Source organism: Barbus barbus (assembly GCF_936440315.1).
Source record: "Barbus barbus genome assembly, chromosome: 9".
NCBI classification, from domain to species: Eukaryota; Metazoa; Chordata; class Actinopteri; order Cypriniformes; family Cyprinidae; genus Barbus; species Barbus barbus.
In genome coordinates, this window is record NC_136737.1 from 29,526,693 (window position 1) to 29,544,934 (window position 18,242).

Here is an 18,242-nt window from a genome sequence, read left to right on the forward strand (position 1 = left end):
CTTATACAATTTGCCTACAAACAAAATGACGGACACATACAGAACTACAAATCAAAATGGTTACAACATACAGTAGAACTACAAAACAAAAATGGCCGCCTTATACAATTTGCCTACAAACAAAATGGCCACCTTATACAATTGGCCTACAAACAAGATGGCGGACGCATACAGAACTACAAATCAAAATGGTTACAATAAGAACTACGAATCAAAATGGCCGCTTTATACAATTGGCCTACAAACAAGATGGCGGACACATACATAACTACAAATCAAAATGGTTACAACATTCAGTAGAACTACAAAACAAAAATGGCCGCCTTATACAATTTGCCTACAAACAAAATGGCCACCTTATACAATTGGCCTACAAACAAGATGGCGGACGCACACAGAACTACAAATCAAAATGGTTACAATAAGAACTACGAATCAAAATGGCCGCTTTATACAATTGGCCTACAAACAAGATGGCGGACACATACATAACTACAAATCAAAATGGTTACAACATTCAGTAGAACTACAAATCAAAATGGCCGCCTTATACAATTTGCCTACAAACTAAATGGCGGATGCATACAATTGGCCTACAAACAAGATGTCTACAGGATCATAGAAATATAGAGACCGGTTACAGAGACGTTCAAAGTGAAATATAGAGACCGGTTACAGAGACGTTCAAAGTTAGAAAATGATAGCAAACACCATAAGAGATACAAAAGACATTAGATTATACAAAATGTCCACAAGATCATAGAAATATAGAGACGTTCAAAGTTAGAAAATGATAGCAAACACCATAAGAGATACAAATGACATTAGATTTTACAAAATGTCCACAGGATCATAGAAATATAGAGACTGGTTACAGAGCAACCTCTATCGAGGTTGTAAACTGCTATTGATCGAGATTAGCAATCAGTGTTCGCTCTCTCAGCTGTGTTTCCAGCGCATTGTGAACACTTACAAAATTCTCAACCACATGTGCTTGCAAACCATGGAAACGTGTCTCTGCCATCTGATGCTGCTGATATAAAACCTTTTTTATCTCTCGAATTTCGTTATCCTGTCTGTTCATTCGAATATGAATCTCGTTAAAGTAAGCGGACAGTGTTGTACATATTGCAGCATGCTGCTCATTCAGTTTGTTATGAATTGTAAAATGCTGTTCATTGAGCTTGTTGTAAATTTCTTCACGCTGTGAAACGAGTCTGCTAATAATGGCATGTATCAGATACCTATTCGCACCCTGCTTATCAGTCTGGCGATCTTCCACTACCGATTCTGCATCTTGGGCATGTTCATGGGGTCATGGGGTTTGACGTCCTCTTTCTCTCACTCTATGCCCACTGTCACTGCTCCATGACGACCGCTCCCACTCCTCCAGCTGGGTCTCGGTCCAATTAGTCACATCATCATCCCTGTCTGAATGTCTTTCTGAATAAAGTAAACAGAGATTTAAAAATGCTGCAATCTCTTTAAAGATTTTTGTAGCCATGACATAAACACTTTTTTCTTTTTATCAAATGATATGCAAGATTCGCACCTGGATTTATTTCAAACTCGGGGCCTTCGTTGCCAACAGATATGTCGGACTCTGAAGCTGTGTCTGTAGAAAAATTCTTAAAATTAAAAACACTGGCAAAAAGCTTTAAAGATTTGGTAGTTATGACATAACCACGTTTATTATTTTTATCAAATAAGATGCTCACCTGGTATTATTTCATTATCACGATCTTCACCGTCGATAGAAACGTCAGCCTCTGAACCCGTATCTGCATAAAAAACATAATACATTTAAAAAAAATAATAAAATAAATAAACCTCTTTAAAGATTTGTAACTATGACGTAAACACATTTTCTTTTATCAAATAATATGTTAGATTCTCACCAGGCACTAATTCGTTCATAGGTTCTGTAGTTCTATCTGCATAGAATAAAACATAAATTATTGTATTATTAATGTAATAAAAAATATACCTTTCTATTGCGCTTATGTAAATAATACATATCAATATCAAGAGTGTTTAAAAGTACATTATCAGATTAATTATCATTATAGACATCTTGAAGATATATAAACCCAAAACGATCTAGCATTTCACATGAAACACAGTATTTATATTAATAGTAATAATAATAATAATAATAACACTGATGAAGTTACATTGATCACTTACCATGTGCCTCTTCTCTGGGAGTTGGAATAATGAGTGCTACATTCCTCTTCTTTTTTTTTAAAGGACTATGCAAACTGCTTCTCCGATCGCTAGGCCCTGCCTGATCAGGGGTCTCAATATCTTCGGTGGTGAGATCGATACTATCTGGATAAAGAAAAAGTAAATAATATCAAATAATTTTTAGCAAAAGATCACCAGTCTCGCGATCAAACAGAACCTCATCATCAACAGAATTGTAGTCATTACATAATAACTCGGCTTTAACAAGATCGTCAAAGTTGTTTCAAAAAGATGAGTATTTTACCGCTTTGTGAACCTTGCTCGCTCATCAGTTGTGCAGCCACTAAAAATAAAACCAAAAATAATTTCCATTTAAACATTTAAAATGATCGGCGTGTGTATAAGCATATCAAAATATCATAAAAGACTCATGATACTTACATTTATCAATCTGGCTAAATGCAGCTCGCTCCACATTTAAAAACCCTACAAGGTGAAAACTATTAAAATAGTTTAAATCAATAAGGCACTGTTGAAAAATATAATACACTTTTAAAGAGTATTAACTATATAATTCAAAAGAGTAACAACTGTATTCGAGGAAATAAATAAATAAATATAATTTACCTTTATTGACCATTATTTTCCAGAAAAAAGACTCAAAATTGTCCAAATCTGAAGACATCCAACCTCAGGGGGGCTTTCGTGTAACTGTTGTGTCCTAAAAGCGTTTATGATATTTAAAGGAACGTACTGCCAATTTTATTACTCCCTGGAGATAGCATCTGCTAAATTGATTAAACAAAAAAGATCTTTAAAATATTCGGGGAGCTTTTTGAAATATTTAAACCACTAATGTCATGGATGCTAATATTAACAAAACAAAAAGATATATAACTTGTTGCAATATGTTAATTCGTTGTTTTAAATATTTGTATTTGCTTAAATAGATTTAAGAATAATGTATTTCGCTGTAGTTCGGTTATTTTTGAGTGTGACCAGCAGGGGTCGCTCGTGCTCCATGATAAACCCACCGCACGGCCTCACAAAATAGTTCATTTTTGCATTCGCAAGAAAACACAGATAAATATGAGTAATTTTGTTTTAAAAACTAAATATTCACAAAATATGCATGTTCCCCTTAATAGTGCAAGGCGAACTCCTCAGAATAGAGTTATAATTTAAATAAATGACATATGATATACAATTTAAATAATTAAACACTCATTGTTTAAATATTTTAAATAGCTGTAAATCCTCCTCAAAACGACTCTTCTGCACTGTATCTGAAAATAACAGAGACCGCAAGAAATGTGCAATGTTTAAACCGTATAAAAAACACCATTCGTAATCTGTTTCTGAAATTCTATAAGGTCTAAGTCCTGTCTTTGTCACGGATAGAATACCCCATGTGTGAAAACACAATATATTGATAGATGGAGCCTAGTAGATCCTGTGTAAATAGCTTAACAGATGTAAATACACCTAGAACTGTTATTTAAACAAAGTATAGCATTACACTGCCGGAGTCCACAGATCTCGGATTTCCATCTGTAAACATGGCTCGGGGGCAAGCATCCTCTCAGAGAGAGAGAGGGAACTTTTTATTAGTCCCATGAGTAAAATTACTTATAAAACAAATGAATTATTTATTTATTTTCTTAGATGTAAAGTTTTCTGTGATGGGTTGTAACATGTATAATTATCTCTCTGTGTGTGTGTGTGTGTGTGTGTGTGAGAGAGAGAGGGAGAGAGACAGAATTAAAGTTTAAACACGTCCATTTTTGTAATCATTTTTCAATGATCAAGACGGTGAAGATGGGCATTTTCTGTTTTTCCCTGGACCATTTTATTCGTTAAGCTAAACATTTTTTTTTTTACCCCTTCTCATTGATAGCCTATTTTATTTAAATTATTTTTATTTAACCAACAGAATATGTGCTAGCGCTGGGTGTGTGTCTTAAAACCGATCTCTTAATGTCCTTTACTTTTTTAATATTGCTTGTCCATTATAGTTTTTTTCTCACGGATCCCACAGAGACAGAGAGAGGGAGAGAGCACGTGCCTTGGAACGCAACCGGACGCGCGCGTAGCAGATGGGGAGGGGCGCGCCACACAGATGTTCCTATGATGAAGAAGTTTTTGCTCCATAAAATCTTCAAAAACATTACTTGTCAACTCATTTATGTTTTTTCCTCCTACCGGACGACATGCCTCATCCCCGGATGATTCGGAGTTTCACGCGCGACCGATTTCCGCATCTGAAACTCGTTATGAGATCAAAGGTCACATATGGAAATTATTAATATTATTATGAGGTCACAAAGGTCAAAGCCATTAATCATTTTTGACGTTTGCTGGCGGACACTGACTACTCACCAGCATTTACATGCTTATGGAAGTGAACAAAGAGCAAAATCTAGTGTGTCTTCTTCGATGCCAGATTGGATTTTGTAGTTGTCAAACATTATAAAGTTAAAGCAATGTAGGGGTAATACATTTATAATATTAATATGTAATTTAAAGCAATAGTTTAATTTAGCTCAAAGGCAATAATTTATGATTTTATAGGGATTTGAACAGAATCAGTGTTACGGCGATTCACTGAACGAGCCGTATAACAAACTCTGCACTGGATATTATAATCCAAAATATAGTGAAAACACTATTAAACAGCATTGTAACTAGATCGGCAGATTAAGACATTAACTTATGAGCAGAAAACACAAGATACTTCTCTTTCAATATAAATCAGATTTTATTTATATAAACCTAAGACATAAACTAATCTAACACATGAGCACAAGCATTCACACATTCACACGTTGCAGAAAGAGAGAAAGTGAGGAAAGGATGAGTTTAAGAGAATGGAAATGTGAAATCCCAAGTTTACAGCAATATGTTCAATTGCATAGACCTGAACAACCATCAATCACTTATTTAACCCTCGCTTTGAGTTTCTCAATGAGGCCAAGATTTATATTAACTGCACCTGATTCAGAACCTGGAGGTGTTGCTTGCTTGCTTGCTTTGCCTGTGTAACGGGGTTGTGTCGTCGTTCCCCGAAGTGTCTGATTGGCTGGAAGTTCAGTAGTCTTTGAAGTGAAGTCTTGGGCGTTGGCTGAGGATGCGGAGTTGGTCTGGTTTGAAGTTTGAAGCGAGTGCAGTCGGAGCTGGACTTTGTAGCAAACTTACATTAGAACACGAAACTCCACGGAAAGAAAAGAAACTAAAGTAAAAGAATAAAAATAAAAGGATGTAACGAGGCTAAGTTGTTTTCCTTCTCATTATGGCACGTGGGCCAGAAGAGAAAGAAGAGGAGAGAGAGAGAGAGCGCAGCCAAAGAGTGACTAGAGGGCGGCAAGAGAAGGGGCAAGAGAGGGACGAGCGCACTAAGATAGTGACTTTTACGATGTCCTGAGTTTTTAAACTCGGCTTCCAGACCGTCCCCTCTGGACGTCTTGACCAATTAGATACTGTACTTGCTTGGGGTGTTCCTCTGTTCCTCCACCAAATCATAAATCAACTTGTTATCTGTTCAGTCAGAGGTCCGAACTTTACAGGCTCTTGCAAAGTATACTTTCGTCCATGATTTCTAATAACAAGACTATGATGCATTTGACAAAGAATTGATTGGAAGAAACATTTAAAGCATGAATTTTCAAACTCGTACATACTAAACATGAATATTAATACTTCAGCTATTCAATACTTATTAAAAGCAAGACATACACAATGAGTGATTAAAACAAGGATAGAAAAATCATATGTGGGGTTCTGCATAAAAATGTCCTTTTAGGATGATTTTATGGGCATATGAAAAAGAAAGTCTTTGTATAGTTTTATGGTGAACGAAGGCATGCTCTTTAGACAAAGGAATGTTGGTTTGGACTGTCTTCTATGTGGGGGAGAAGTCAGTCTAAGGAAGCTTGTGAATTAAATCGTGGAACACGTGATGGCCATCTCTTTGACAATCAGTCTTGATTATTTGCAACAAATTTTACAGTCTCCTTCTTGAATTGGAATTATCAATAAGTGTTATTTTGTCTCAAGGTTGTAAGCTGTTTGGTGAAAGAGGCTTGCTAAGTTAGGATTTCGGACAGATTTATGACATCCTGTTTCTTGGAGCCTCTCTTTCTGGAATCTCAGCTTCTCATGTTTCAATGTTCTGATCGCAGCTTCACTTTGTCTGATTCAGTCTCTGATATCCTACATCTCCCCCCTTCGATCGGCGAGGTGTATAGTTGAAGACGTCGTTGAGCGCTGGAAAAACAGAAGCAGACAAGAACACAGCAAACAACAAGACAACACCTCCATGACAGTTTTATACAGTTTATTTGCGATACAGACGGTTATAGTCAATTAGTCAATATAGTTTTAGTAAATTGAACAGTTCAATTTGCAAATTGTCGTTCTAATTCGGTTCAATACTTTGATTCTTCGATCAAGTTTTGAGATTAAATTAGTTTGTTCCTTCTAAGTTTTCTTAATTTAAGAATGTTCACCTTTAGTTTCTAGTGACATCATTTGTGGTAAAATGAATTGACCTATCGTGCATGCAGCTCTCTGGCTTCCATTCAGTATAGAGTGGCTTGTGGATATTAGGTGTGACGAGTCAATCCTAATATCAGAACTTTGACCCTTGCTGGGTGTCTAGGTGTTTCACCTACTAAAGAAAGAGGGGAAGGAAAAGTATAGGTGGAAGAAGAACAAAACAATGCTGCTGTGGGTTTTCCTAGCGTGGTTTGCAACTTCTGTTGAGCTAGGATGTCATGTGCAGCTAGGGAGTCATGTACCTCAACTTAGTGTCAGGTGCTCTACCTATTGTGAGGATAGCTGCATGTTTCTTCATGGTGGTGTATGTAACTTTGTTATGCTCCAATTTGTATATTCTACTTGTGAGAAGAATATGTTTGTGGAATGTGTTATCAGTAGATGTGGTTACCTCTGGGTGTAGGTAATGTTATGTGTGTTAATGGTGTAGTGTAGGTGTGGTCAGATCTGTTTCAGTCTGTGTTGTCTCCCCCCTTTTCTGGTATGTCAGTGAAGACTGGCTCTCTGCATCCTTGGATGAGGGCGTGTCCATGATCTCATGGGGGTCAGTCCAGCAAGGCAGGAAGTTCTTAAGCAGACAGTCGGAGGTAGTTTGGCATGGCTGTGTGAAGCTGAGATGCAAACTTCGTCTCCTATGTTGCATTCCTCTTGTGCTGCCTTCTGGATGTGGCAGACCTTCTGACCTTCTGTGCTTTGGTGGTTGCTGTTGCACAGACATGAATGTGGTTCTTGAAGTTGGAGTTCATTTAGCAGTTTGTTAGTGAGCGACGGGTGACTGAGGTGATGTTCTCTGGTACCTCAGTTTTCATCAACGGTTGGCCGTGAGAGACTTGTTAATTCTGGGTGGTTGTTGAACAGGTGCTTGTCATCTCTGATATGGTGTTGTACCATGTGATCACCGGCCTTCCGTTCTGTCGCTGGTCACAGCGAGCATGACTCAATTTTGGTAGTCATCCGTGTTCAGCTTATCTTGAAGGAACTCGTTCAGTTGTTTCATGACTTGTTCCATGTCTTCTGATGGTAAGCTGTCTTGTTCTTGTGCAAACTCAGCACTGTGCATGTCTGAGTGGTGCTGAGGTGGGTTTCGTTGTCACTTACCCACACGAGTAGGGATGTAACGGTATGAAAATTTCTAATCACGATTATAGTGACCAAAATTATCACGGTTATCAGTATTATCACGGTATTGTTAAAATGTGCTGGAGATGTTCAAAAAGTACCGAAAGTACACCAGTTTAATAGCATGTTCAAATAAATAATGCCATCCATCCATCTTCTTCCGCTTATCCGGGGCCGGGTCGCGGGGGCAGCAGTCTAAGCAGGGATGCCCAGACTTCTCTCTCCCTAGACACTTCCTCCAGCTCTTCCGGGGGGACACCGAGGCGTTCCCAGGCCAGCCGGGAGACATAGTCTCTCCAGCGTGTCCTAGGTCTTCCCCGGGGTCTCCTCCCAGTGGGACGCGCCCGGAACACCTTCCCGGGAAGGCGTCCAGGAGGCATCCGGAACAGATGCCCGAGCCACCTCAGCTGACCCCTCTCAATGTGAAGGAGCAGCGGCTCTACTCTGAGCTCCTCCCGAGTGACCGAGCTTCTCACCCTATCTCTAAGGGATCGCCCAGCCACCCTGCGGAGAAAGCTCATTTCAGCCGCCTGTATCCGGGATCTTGTCCTTTCGGTCATGACCCAAAGCTCATGACCATAGGTGAGAGTAGGAACGTAGATTGACCGGTAAATCGAGAGCTTCGCCTTGCGGCTCAGCTCTTTCTTCACCACGACAGACCGGTACATCGACCGCATTACTGCAGAAGATGCACCGATCCGTCTGTCAATCTCCCGTTCCATCCTTCCCTCACTCGTGAACAAAACCCCAAGATACTTAAACTCCTCCACTTGAGGCAGGAACTCTCCACCAACCTGAAGTGGGCAAACCACCCTTTTCCGACTGAGGACCATGGCCTCGGATTTGGAGGTGCTGATTCTCATCCCAGCCGCTTCACACTCGGCTGCAAACCGTCCCAGTGCCTGCTGAAGGTCCTGGCTTGATGAAGCCAACACGACAACGTCATCTGCAAAAAGCAGAGACGAAATCGTGTGGTCACCAAACCTGACACCCTCCGGCCCCTGGCTGCGCCTAGAAATTCTGTCCATAAAACTTATGAACAGAACCGGCGACAAAGGGCAGCCCTGCCGGAGTCCAACATGCACCGGGAACAAGTCTGACTTACTGCCGGCAATGCGAACCAAGCTCCTGCTTCGGTCATACAGGGACCGGACAGCCCTTAGTAAAGGACCCCGGACCCCATACTCCCGGAGCACCCTCCACAGGCCGCCGCGAGGGACACAGTCGAATGCCTTCTCCAAATCCACAAAACACATGTGGACTGGTTGGGCAAACTCCCATGAACCCTCCAGCACCCTGTAGAGGGTATAGAGCTGGTCCAGTGTTCCACGGCCCGGACGAAAACCACACTGTTCCTCCTGAATCCGAGGTTCTACTATCGGCCGTATTCTCCTCTCCAGTACCCTGGCATAGACTTTCCCAGGGAGGCTGAGAAGTGTGATCCCCTGTAGTTGGAACACACCCTCCGGTCCCCCTTCTTAAAAAGAGGGACCACCACCCCGGTCTGCCACCCCAGAGGCACTGTCCCCGACCGCCACGCGATGCTGCAGAGGCGTGTCAGCCAAGACAGCCCCACAACATCCAGAGACTTGAGGTACTCAGGGCGGATCTCATCCACCCCCGGTGCCCTGCCACCGAGGAGTTTCTTGACTACCTCGGTGACTTCAGCTTGGGTGATGGACGAGTCCACCTCCGAGCCCTCAGCCTCTGCTTCCTCAATGGAAGACGTGACGGCGGGATTGAGGAGATCCTCAAAGTATTCCTTCCACCGTCCAACGATATCCCCAGTCGAGGTCAGCAGCTCCCCACCTCTACTGTAAACAGCGTTGGTAGGGCACTGCTTCCCTCTCCTGAGGCGCCGGACGGTTTGCCAGAATCTCTTCGAGGCCAGCCGATAGTCCTTCTCCATGGCCTCACCGAACTCCTCCCAGGCCCGAGTTTTTGCCCCCACAACCACCCGGGCTGCAGTTCGCTTGGCCTGTCGGTACCCGTCAGCTGCCTCAGGAGTCCCACAAGCCAGCCAGGCCCGATAGGACTCCTTCTTCAGCTTGACGGCATCCCTTACTTCCGGTGTCCACCACCTGGTTCGGGGATTGCCGCCTCGACAGGCACCGGAGACCTTACGACCACAGCTCCGAGCGGCCGCTTCGACAATGGAGGTGGAGAACATGGTCCACTCGGACTCAATATCTCCAGCCTCCCTCGGGATCCGGTCGAAGCTCTGCCGGAGGTGGGAGTTGAAGATCTCTCTGACAGGAGACTCGGCCAAACATTCCCAGCAGACCCTCACAGTACGCTTGGGTCTGCCAAGTCTGTCCAGCTTCCTCCCCCGCCATCGGATCCAACTCACCACCAGGTGGTGATCAGTTGACAGCTCCGCCCCTCTCTTTACCCGAGTGTCCAAGACATACGGCCGCAGGTCAGATGAAACGACCACAAAGTCGATCATCGACCTACGGCCTAGGGTGTCCTGGTGCCACGTGCACTGGTGGACACCCTTATGCTTGAACATGGTGTTCGTTATGGACAAACTGTAACTAGCACAGAAGTCCAATAACTGAACACCACTCGGGTTCAGATCAGGGGGGCCGTTCCTCCCAATCACGCCCCTCCAGGTGTCACTGTCGCTACCCACGTGGGCATTGAAGTCCCCCAGTAGAACGACGGAGTCCCTGGTTGGAGCACTTTCCAGCACCCCTCCCAGAGACCCCAAGAAGGCCGGGTACTCTGCACTGCCGTTCGGCCCGTAGGCACAAACGACAGTGAGAGACCTATCCCCTACCCGTAGGCGCAGGGAAACGACCCTCTCGTTCACCGGGGTGAACTCCAACACATGGCGGCTGAGCTGGGGGGCTATAAGCAAACCCACACCAGCCCGCCGCCTCTCACCATGGGCAACTCCAGAGTGGTGAAGAGTCCATCCTCTCTCGAGGAGTGTGGTTCCAGATCCCAAGCCGTGCGTAGAGGTGATCCCGACTATCTCTAGTCGGAACCTCTCAACCTCACGCACAATCTCAGGCTCCTTCCCCGCCAGCGAGGTGACATTCCACGTCCCTAGAGCTAGCTTCTGTGTCCAGGGATCGGGTCGTCGAGGCCCCCGCCTTCGACTGCTGCCCGATCCTCTTTGCACCGGCCCCTTACGGTCCCTCCTGTAGGTGGTGAGCCCACGGGAAGGCGGCCCCACGTCGGGCTGAGCCCGGCCGGACCCCATGGGGGGAGGCCCGGCCACCAGGCGCTCGCATACGAGCCCCAACCCCGGGCCTGGCTCCAGGGTGGGGCCCCGGCTGCGCCATACCGGGCGACGTCACGGTCCTCTGAATGTTGTCCATCATAAGGGGGTTTTTGAACCGCTCTTAGTCTGACCCGTCGCCTAGGACCTGTTTGCCTTGGGAGACCCTACCAGGGGCATATAACCCCGGACAACATAGCTCCTAGGTTCATTCGGGTACTCAAACCCCTCCACCACGTTAAGGTGGCAGTTCAAGGAGGAGAAAATAAATAATGTAAATGTTCAAATAAAGCTTTGAAAAAGTTTAACATAAAGGTAGACCACACATTTCAGCCTTTAAAGAAAAGGGTTAAATTAAAATGATAATTAATAAATGATTATATGTATTTTACCTGCTCCATAAATAATTCTATATAGCATATATGAATTGTTTAAATGTACATAAGTTTGTTTTTCATCAACCTGTTAAAATTTACAGCAGGGCATGCAAATTTGGTCAATTTTTTGGCCAGACAGAAACTGCACACAGACTGAATGTAAATAAGTGTCTGTAAATCCACTCTCTGGCAGCAGGTGGCGCTTTATACGGAAAAGCTGAATTACAGCTGATTCCTGTGAACTCCGCGAACACTTCCTTTAGGTATTACATGGAGCGAAGATGACAACAAAATGCCATCAAATCGTTTCTGAAGACAGTCCGAACCTTCAGAGGTACATTCATATAATTAATTCATTGATATATTAATTTGTATAATTCCCTTAGCACTCTTTTAAAACCTCCCAGCTTTTCCGCCCTGTTTTCACTCAGAACGAAACTACTGTGCTGCTGTGCGCACGTGAGACTGTTACTGAAAACTCTGCTTTATGCCGGACAGTATTTATTTATCGCGAGTTGTTTAAATCACGGTAATCGAATACGGTTTTAATGATAATTAAAATATGAAACGGTAATACTAACCGCGGGGAATTTTATCATGATTTATCGTCAAACCGGTAATCGTTACATCCCTACACACGAGTTGCTCCTGGATGAGTCAGGCGATTACCTTTGGATGTCTGGTTAGGTTTCCAGTTGTTGTGGTTTCTTGAGAAGCGTGGCTGGTCCCATGGATTTTTCCAGCGGTTGGGCTGATAGCTGTCGTGGACATGGGGGTCACGTTCTCTGTGCTCTTGATGGAGGACTCTGGTGTTGTGATGCAACTGGGTGTCGTCCAGTGCAAGGCTTGAGTCTTTGTTGATAGAGTTCAAGAGTGTGGAGGTTTTGTTACCTTTCTTTGAGGCCATCTTCTGCTTATTGTAGGCCTTCTGTGTTAGATCACGCAACTGTTGGATGGTCATGGAGCGTGGACAGGCCATGACACCTAGATGGTGGCTGACTCCAGGGTGCAGATTTCTTAGGAAGAGGCTTTTGAAGTTCACATCCTCTTCAAGGTCAGGTTCGTTGTGTGCACCGAAGTAGGCTTGTCGGAGTCGGTTGTAGTAAGCTTGTGGAGCCTCTTGTCGACCTTGTTTGGTTTCTAAGGCAGTTAACAGTCCATGTTCAGATTCAGAGTCTGTAAACACTTTAATCAGGACTTCACGAAGTAGCTGGTAGTCTGACTTCGTTCGACTGGGCTGTCGATCTAGAAAGTTTCGTACCTCGGAACTGGACGTGGCTCTTAGGAGGTATAACCGGTCTCTGTCAGTCACATGAGGTCTCATTTCCAGATAGAAGTCGATATCTTGAAGATGGGCCTGGATGGTGTGGCCCTCTGTGGAGTTCGGGTTGAACTTGCTGATGTTTTTAGACAGCTTGTCGAGGTCTTTGATGGTCATCCCATGTGCAGCTCCGAGGTCTGCTTGGATGGGAGGTTTTCTTTCGTTGACAGGAAAGAGTTCTGTGGCGAAGGCAGGTGAGGTTTTGGCTCTTCGCTTCTTTCGCTGTATACCAGTTCTTGAATGTGGGACTCTGCTCTGCTCAGCAGAGGTGAGGCTGAGAGCTGTTTCTCTCGCCTTGGCTCTTGTTTCTGCTCATTAGCATGTTTAAGTTCGTTTCTGACCATGTAGAGCTGATCGTTGGTATCGTCTATTTGTTGGGTCAGATTGTCTATTTCAGAACTGTACCTTTCAAGGTGGTCTTTCAAGGCACTGATTTCAGCATTCTTGTCACTGATGTCATTCTTGGCTTTCTCTAGGAGCTGTTCAGCATACTGGAGTCTGTTTACCAGGTCTTTCTGGGCAGCCTTTGCATGTTGTTGGTCGAGCTGAGCTGCTGTCAGGGCTGCTTGGAGCTCCTTAACTTGTTCCGTTGTTTCCTGCTCCCTCTCGTTGGGTGCTTTGAGATGATCTTGAACTTTCACTTCCAGCTTGTCTATGCGGCGTTGAGCACGTGTCAGCTCCTCTTGAAGGTGGGTGACGTGCTTGTCGCTCAGTTTCAGCTGGGTTGTGAAGGCATAGCTTAGAGAGCTGGCGATTTTGACTAGCTCTTCGTGGTTGTTGTTCTGGCTTGAATCTTGTGTCAGGAATCTTCTCAGGATTAGGATTATTATTAAAAATAATAACAGTTCAAGGGTCTTGGGGGTGAGGCTGTCTGTCGTGCCTCTCAGCCAAGTGTTCCCATTTTCCCCTTGTGCAAAGGGGTTTGCAGTCTGCGGCATGTTGGCACACAAGGGAGAAGAGAGACTGACACAGATCTGTGTGGAGTAAAAGCCTATGTGTGGTGAGGCCACTAAGTGTTGTGTCAGTGATTTTGAACCACTAGTGTAGTGTGGTGATGACTGTGTTGGTCTCAGGGTGGTAGACTAAAGATGTGAAGACTTCGTCACTCTAATGAGGAAGAGGGAAAAGAGAGAAAAAGGTGAAAAACAAATTCAATTAAAATAATTCCTTTTTTTTTTCGAATGAGGAAAATTATTTAATTTTTTTTTCTTTCAATTAAATGTTATCAAGAAGGCAAACAATATTATTAAATCTCTGTTCTAGACAGACAAATATAATAATAATTCTGATATCTCTTTTAGTCTGACAGGATTGACAACGTACACCTTACAGTTGGACCGCTCACCAGGGAGGCTGCGAAGGCAATGGTTGCTCAAAACTTCTCTATTAAAATTGATCTCAGAGTTGCATGAGATGTTAAAATTTTGTTTGCGTTTTAATGTAGGGAGGTTAGGAAGAACGATTACAATCAAATTCGTAAAGATGATTAGTCTTTTTTTTCGACAAGATTGTGTATCACATTCACTTAGAATTGATTGATGGTCCTTACAGGTCCCCAAAAATGTGAAAAGTGAAGAGGAAAGAAAGCAGGAGAGAACAGGAGAGAAGAGAAAGAGACAGTAAATTGAGTGGATCGGGTCCACTAGCAAGCAGTTATGCCCGACTACGAGTTGTTGTCAGTTGCTCCACAACTAATCAACAAAAATAAAATTTTGGGTGCAAGAGATTTGTCTCTTTAATTTATTTGAACTTGTAGTGAGGGATAACACTGTCTCCTATTAAGGCTCAGGTGAGACAAAGTAAAATAAAAATTAATAAATGTCAAAAATAAACAAAAATTGAAATTAAATAGAGGAAATCAGTAAATAAAAATAGTGGCTAAGTGTATAACCAAAACAGGAAGAATGAGGGAATAAAACGCAATAACGTAATGAGTGAGTATAAGTCTGAATATAATCTATTAATATGGGTAATACATCAATTAGATAGAATAAGTTTACTTAAACTTTCCAAGTTCAAGACTTATTTGTATCTAAAATGATTAGGCCCAGAAGAGAATACTAGAAGTATTGATCATATGAAATGATCTGAGGGAAATTTGAATGATTCCAAATAATTTTAATGTTTTAATTAAATTTTGAATTTGGCACAATTAATAATTGTGAACTAGTATTTCCCTTTCTAGTAAAATGCAAATAAGTGGTAAGAAGTGAGAAATGAGAGAAATAAGGAAGAGAAAGACCAACAAGTCTATTAGTTGAGAGGTGTTTAAAGGGTTAAACCACTTTAGCTTTTCAAACACACACTGTAGTCAACCACTGGATGTTAATGCTAACTGCTAACCTTTGAGGCTAATGGCTTTAGCATAGACTTGTACCAGGTAAACAAATGTTTATTTAGCTTAGCAACAGCATGAGTTTGTTTACATTAGCATCGATATGCTGCGCATGCGCAGTTCAAAGTTGCCCCGGAAGTAGGTTAATACTTCCGTGTCACGACATAACTGTGGAAACCAAAACAAACTCTAGTGGACTAGCACATTAATTGTTGCATTCCAGTACAGTTAAGCATGTTACATTAAATGTCAGTGCATTTCAACACTGTACAAATAAACAACACCGCTTTTAGTTGTTCTGCGATGTGGCGCTTAAACTCTCAGTTTGTTCAGAGTTAAACTTATTAAAATAACAGCTTGGTGCTGCAGGGAAACAGTGCTGGTGTATCAGAAGCCCGTGCCAGTTTCTCTGGACACACAAACACAACAGGTTTTCTTCGCTGTTGGTTCAAAGTTAAACTTTACTTGATAAAGCTTTTAAAAACTCCCATTAAAATCTCTCGGACACACGCAGTGTTGAGCGAGATTAACTTCACTTAGTGAACAGTTACAAGCGTTATTCTCTAATGTTTAACTGAGGGAGTCATAGATGATTTAACAATGGAACACGCACTGCTAATCAAACTATGAATACCCAGACAGCACACGTACGTCTGGCCGACGTCGGCCCAATATCGAAACGTCGGCCTCACTACCTGAAACATCTAAAAATCATCGGCCAGGAGTAGGCTGGTATAATTCGGTCAGTGCTCTGTTTCTCAGCTCTTCAATCGTCGGCTCCGAGTCGGTTCCCGACTGCATCGACTGCATATGCCGCGTTAATCTGTTTGCTGGAGCCCAGTATTGGTTTCTTAGCAACCCACAGAGAGAAGAGACTCATCCCGGCGACATCTGGGGCTTTCAGGTAAGATTTAACTTCAGCTAAATTACAAAAAAATACCATTTTGTTAATTCTGTGACACTTAAAAGGTAAGGCACTCGGTGTGCTACAGCACAGGTGAAGAGACTGTGCCTCATTTCCATCTAACTTGTTTAGCTAACGGTCACGCTAGCGATTTTTAAAATGAATGTTAACACCTTAATGCGTTTCCAGCAGTTTCTCTGAGGGGAAATATTAAAGCGGATTATTATAAATAAGTCCTAACTGCTTTTTCGCCGTGTTTCTCTCTCTTTTACAGGCTGCCAGGAAGAACCCATCTCTATACGGTGAGCTATTGTTGCTGCTGCTTTTTGAACTCCAAATTGAGTTTTAAATTCATTATTGAATAATTATTGAACGAGACTGTAATTTATTAATGTAATGTTTTAATGTTAGATGTTTGCGTGAATGCTGTGTGTGCGTTGAGCTCTGCGCGAGCGGGGAGCAGAGCTGCCATGGAAACGGGGCGTCAACACAACCAGCAAGCAGTAAACTTCGTCTCTCGCTGCGGGTTTCACTGTTTTCAGGTAAATGTAGTCCCTAACATCACACAAATATTACATACAAACGTTCCTGACACGTTTCTTACTTCTTATTGACATGTTTCAATTAAATATTTATTTTATAGAAATGGTTTAGTGTCTTCGAAAAAGTCCGTTAGCATCTTAGCAGTTTTCAGGTAACCTTAGGCTAACGTTAACTCTGTAGATTGAGCTCTTGTTTATGAAACTCTGGGCTTTTAATCAAATATTTGTGTATATATGGGTAGTTGACAAATAAAAATTGGACTGTGTCCTATGGTGTGACATAGCAAAAATGTAGAAAAGAAAAACTACAAATAACTTGAGAAAAATGTATCTTCATTCTTAGTTACAAATAGCATGAGAGATGATTATATTCAATGTTAGAGTTTATTTTTATTTTTTTTACATTTTTGCTGTCACACCATAGGACACATTGATACGTCAACTACCCATATGAGAGATTTTGATAGCTCTGTAAAGGTTTTGCTAGTGATTTGTCAATATGTTATTGGAAAAGGCTTCTTTACTGAATCAATGACGTCACTTACATGGAGAGTGTAATCACTGAAAACAAGTTTTGATATTTCATGGTAAACAAATATTAATAAAAATTGTTCTGTGATTTCAGGAGGGCAGAAAGAAACTACAGAACAGAAGGAAAGCTCAAAGATTTCAACATTTCTGAAGGGAGCTACGGACTTAGAAATACAGGTGAACTAAAGAAAGTTGTTATTATAATTGTTATATATTATTCTTTCTTTTATTTGCATTTTACCTCTGTTCTAGCTTGTTTCCTTCTAATAAACCTGGATCTGCAAACTAAATATTGTTGGCTCTGTGACAGATTGCTTGTTTTGTTGATTCTTCAGTGGTGATGGCCTGCTGCACCCTGCAGAGTTGGAGTGAACTGACTGTCAGACAGTGGCGTACCGTGGGGTTTCAGTCTGGGCCTTCAGTAAGCAACTGTAAACTACATGTACACATCTTACACATCTCTGTTACAGCTAACACAGCCATATGCATAATGCACATATTATGCCGCACACAGGCTCTCAACAACAATGACGGCTGATCAACAATTTCAACAGTAGGCTAGATTAGTGTGGGTTAAATGCAGAGTAAATTTCCCTACATCATGGTCAGTAAAAGTAATCCGCCAGCATAATCCAAAGTAATCCAAAGCAGCAAAACTGTACAAATGCTGGACATCCACAGACTACACCACAGTATTATCAACACACCACGTACACCTCCATAACAATGTGCATGATACAATACTCCTCAAATAATAAAGCATTCACCTGTCACTTGTAAATAAAGTCCCTGGGTCTATCATACCATGTCCCTTTACTCGGATTAAAAAATAAACACGCCAACAAAATAACTTGTGCTTGGTGCTAGCTGTTAGCCACTCATAGTTGCAATCTTTGTAATGGCGCATAAAAACTTTGCTGGCCTTTGCAAATTCAGTTTGAGTGTTGGTCTTCCTTTCTCAGTTATTCTCTTGATAGAGCTGATTTTTCAGCATCATTACTCCAGTCTTCAGTGTCACTGATCCTTCAGAAATATCATTCTAATATACTGATTTGCTTCTGAAGAAATATTTTTATCAGAATATTTTTGTTTAATATATTATCAGTGTTGAAAACAGCTGTGCTGCTTCATTTTTTCAGGATT

The 18,242-nt window shown here is 42.1% G+C and overlaps 2 long non-coding RNA genes across 2 annotated transcripts; both read right to left on the reverse strand.

The window, feature by feature from the left end:
• Positions 1 to 1,552: 1,552 nt before the first annotated feature.
• LOC306874700 lies at positions 1,553 to 1,935 on the reverse strand. The gene is made up of 3 exons (XR_013784649.1): positions 1,899 to 1,935; positions 1,719 to 1,781; positions 1,553 to 1,615 (listed from the first exon to the last, which is right to left on the reverse strand). It is a non-coding gene; the product is annotated as an uncharacterized lncRNA (long non-coding RNA).
• Positions 1,936 to 2,243: 308 nt separating this feature from the next.
• On the reverse strand, positions 2,244 to 2,724 carry LOC306874702. The gene is made up of 3 exons (XR_013784650.1): positions 2,629 to 2,724; positions 2,492 to 2,530; positions 2,244 to 2,331 (listed from the first exon to the last, which is right to left on the reverse strand). It is a non-coding gene; the product is annotated as an uncharacterized lncRNA (long non-coding RNA).
• Between the last annotated feature and the right edge of the window lie 15,518 nt (positions 2,725 to 18,242).